Source organism: Nycticebus coucang, chromosome 22 (assembly GCF_027406575.1).
Source record: "Nycticebus coucang isolate mNycCou1 chromosome 22, mNycCou1.pri, whole genome shotgun sequence".
In the NCBI taxonomy this organism is placed as follows: domain Eukaryota; kingdom Metazoa; phylum Chordata; class Mammalia; order Primates; family Lorisidae; genus Nycticebus; species Nycticebus coucang.
Window position 1 is genome coordinate 32,443,488 of NC_069801.1, and position 4,388 is coordinate 32,447,875.

Here is a 4,388-nt window from a genome sequence, read left to right on the forward strand (position 1 = left end):
CAACAGATGGCTCAGGGAGCAAGAAGTTCTCCCTGCAATGGGAACGTGGATAGAGTTGCCTTCTTAAGGCCCCTTTCTAACTCGTAATCCATAAAGCAAATGATAGGACCTTTGTTCTGTCCAACCCCTTGCTAAAAAGCGAAAATCACAGACTGCTCCACTTCCAATAAAACATCTCAAATCAGTCCTCAATATTATCCCAGGGGAAATGACTTCAGGAATTCTTTGGATCTCTGTCATTAGGAGTGTACTTGAGGGCATAGGCAATAGAAACTTTCAAAACAGAGCAAATACCAGAAAGGGGGAAGCTGTGTTTAAATGATACAATACCGCCACCTAGAGGCCAAACACTAAGGACTTGGACACTATCACCAAACAAGACGAAAAGCTAGAACTACGTAGGGCCCGGTTAAGAGGCAGTTTGAATGAAAAAAAGACTTTTCCTCAATAATCGGATATTGAGGAAATGCTAGAGTAGCCAAATATGCCTCCCCATTTATGCTACCTAAAAAGACAGATGCTGAACTAGCCAACCAAGAAACCAGTTTGGTGACGGTTACATGAAAATAATATAAAAATCATACTTCCAATCTCACCTAAAATGTTTCAATAAAGTATTTATTTATTTTTTAATATTTCCATATTTTATTGATTTCAAGGAATGTGTCCATAAGCAAGCTTTTTTTTTTTTTTTTGCAGTTTTTGGCCAGGGCTGGGTTTGAACCTGCCACCTACGGCATATGGGGCTGGAATAAAGTATTTATTATACACTGCTTAAATACATGTATCTTTTTTTTGGGGGGGGGGGGAACAGAGGTCTCACCTCCAGTAGAGTGCTGTGATGTTACAGCTCACAGCAACCTCAAACTCCTGGGCTCAAGCAATTCTCTAGCCTCAGCCTCCTGAGTAGCTGGGACTACAGGTACCTGCCACAATGGCTATTTTTTTGTTGCAGCTGTCATTGTTGTTCACAGCTAGCCCATGCGGGAACCCGCCAGCCCGGGTGTATGTGGCTGACACCGTAACCACTGTGCTATGCGCGCAGAGCCGAATATACATACCTTAAAGTCGAATAAACTCAGAAACATGAGTGATAAACCAGGCAAACAGGCTTCTTTATTGCAGATCATTTTATGGGCTTTTATTGACTATACACAGTAAATCTCCAAAAAGAGACTACAGAATGCATGTTTCCAAAATTTAACTACAGAACCCTTTCACTGCAAACACACGAGAACCCTCCTTCCCTAATAAGAAAGAAAGGTCAAGTGGTGGTTTAAGGATGCAGGCTCTGGAATCAAACTGAGCTTGGGTTCATTAATGAGCATGGGTTCCAACTCTAACTCTAACACTTACAATTGAGCTTCTCTGTGCCTCAGTTTCCCCATCTGTAACAGGGATATAGTACCCACCTCACAAGGTGTTGTGAAGATTACATGAGGTAATACATACAAACTACCTAAAATCATTAGTATTTGCTATTTCTTCACATCCTCCTTGGATTGTTATTTGTGTCCACTATCTCCAAACTCTGGTGGAACAGTGCAGGGAAGCTACTGTTAACAGAAATACACTCAACTATGCCCAACTGCTGCCCATATTCCCTTTACAGACTATGATCATTTGGACCCATGGGGAAGTGGGTAAAGGAGAGCAAAGTTACTTTAATAGCTAAGATGGGAAACAGTAACAATATCCACTAATAATCTCTTTTGAATAAGTGAAAGAGCTTTTAGAACTTGCAAAATGAAACAGGACAAACAGCCTTACCGAACTCCACAGATCACACCCAGTGCTTTCCCCAACAAAGCTTGTAACTATCATAATTTTATCTTTTACATTTCTCTTTACAAATACAAACTCAAAATGTAGAAAGTAAAGTAACACAAATACCTCCAGCATTCTATAAAGGAATATTGTATATGTACGTATGTGTGAATGAAAGAGGTAGTGGTCTGTGAAATAGCTAAAATACTTTGAAATACACTGCTACATCCATTCAGATGCAAAACATTTCAGGCAACTCCCCCCTCTTTTTTGTTTTTTGAGACTATATCATTATGTCGCCCTCGGTAGAGTGCCATTGCATCATAGCTGACACCAACCTCACACTCAGGCTAAAACAATTCTCTTGCCTCAGCCTCCCAAGTAGCTGGGACTACAGGCGCCGCCACAACAGCCAGCTAATTTTTCTATTTTTAGTCAAGATAGGGTGGTCAGGCTGGTCTTGAAGTCCTGAGCTCCAGCAATCCACCCACCTTCACCTCCCAGAGTGCTAGAAACCTCTTAACAGTTTTATAGCATTCTTCCATTTTCTTTTTCCTGAGTTGTCTCCTTTCCATACTTAATTTCTATTTTACCACTTTTTGAGTTTTTCTCCTTTATCCCTCCCTGAATTTATACATTTTTAGTGAGTAGGAAAAAATAACATTTATTGGGGCACCTATATACTATATACATCTTGAAACATCATCTCCATTGAACCAAAGGGAGCTTGAATCTGCTGAAGGGAAAGGTAGGCAGCCTCTTAAGTCAGTGATTTTCAACTGGTGTGCCATGAGTGGATCTTAGGTGTGCCTCAAAAATTTTTAAAGATTAATTAAATTATTTTCCAAAGAAGTTCAAAGCATAGTTAGGTATGTTCTTTTTTTTTTTTTTTTTTTTGTAGAGACAGAGTCTCACTTTATTGCCCTCAGTAGAGTGCCGTGGCGTCACACAGCTCACAGCAACCTCCAACTCCTGGGCTTAAGCGATTCTCTTGCCTCAGCCTCCCGAGTAGCTGGGACTACAGGCGCCCGCCACAACGCCCGGCTATTTTTTTTTTTTGTTGCAGTTTGGCCGGGGCTGGGTTTGAACCCGCCACCCTCGGTATATGGGGCCGGCGCCCTGCTCACTGAGCCACAGGCGCTGCCCGGTATGTTCTTTTTTTTTTAACTCTGTTTTGACCAATATAATTTAAGTGTGCCATGAAGTTTAACTATAGGTTCAAGTGTGCTGTGAGATTTAAAAAAAAGGTTGAAAAACACTGTTGTAAGTACAATCTATAATGAGGCTAACCATGCTCAGTACACCTGAACTGTGCCAGTTCACACCTATGGCATCATTAATGAATCCCTGCCACTCTCATCAGTATCTGGTTAGGAGTTTAAGTTACTAAATATACAGTCACCACTGATAAGCTTCAACAAGGCTTTGTTACCTCTCTGGACTTCAGTTTCTATAATCTGAAAATGGCGGTAAGATTTTAAGAGTTTTTTTTTTTTTTTTTTTTGTAGAGACAGAGTCTCACTGTACCGCCCTCGGGTAGAGTGCCGTGGCGTCACACGGCTCACAGCAACCTCTTAACTCTTGGGCCTAAGCGATTCTCTTTCCTCAGCCTCCCGAGCAGCTGGGACTACAGGCGCCCGCCACAACGCCCGGCTATTTTTTGGTTGCAGTTTGGCCGGGGCTGGGTTTGAACCCGCCACCCTCGGCATATGGGGCTGGCGCCCTACTCACTGAGCCACAGGCGCCACCCAGATTTTAAGAGTTTTTTCAAACTGTTCCTGTGATTTCCATTTCAGAGTTTTAAAACTGAACTTCCAAAATAGTCTAACTACAGAATTAAAAATCTGTCAACCAGGTACTGGGACTCACATCTGTAACCTCAGTGCTTTGGGAGGCCAAGGCAGGAGGATCACTTGAGACCAGGAGTTCGAGACCAGCCTGGATAACATAGCAAGGCCCCTACGGCTACAAAAAATTAAAAAGTAGCTGGACTAGGGAGACTGGGATGAGACTGAGGATCACTTTAACCAAGGAGTCTGAGGTTATAAGGAGCTAAGATCATGCCACAGTACTTGGTCTGGGAAACAGAAACCTTGTCTAAAAAAGAAAAAAGGAAAAAAACTTTCAACCTCTATATACCTATATCATCCTCCCACTGATAAACTGTATTTATCCTACCTAAGCATCTACACAGATAAACAATGATTTAACAGATATTTATTGGTCAATAATGTATATCTCAGGAATTGGAAAAACCAAAGAACTTGGAATTGATATAATTTTTTAAGTATGTGCTACTTCATTCTTATTAACTTGGATACAATGCATCAACAAAGCCAGGCCCTAGATACTCCTCCCACCATGAGTAAGATTTGGTGATATGAAACACCCAACCAAAATCATTTTCACCTGGACCTAGACCTCCTACCCTAATGCAAAAATGGCCAAAGAGAAGAGTCCTAGACACAAAGCCATGTGTTCTATCACATCAGGATAGAACTTAAAGCCCCGACACATAAGGAATGTTAATCACATGAGAAAGCAAAAGAAAATGGTAAGCTAGGACAACCCAGTGTCCCATCACCCCACCCTCTTACAACTTAAGCAAGTAAAAAAACTGA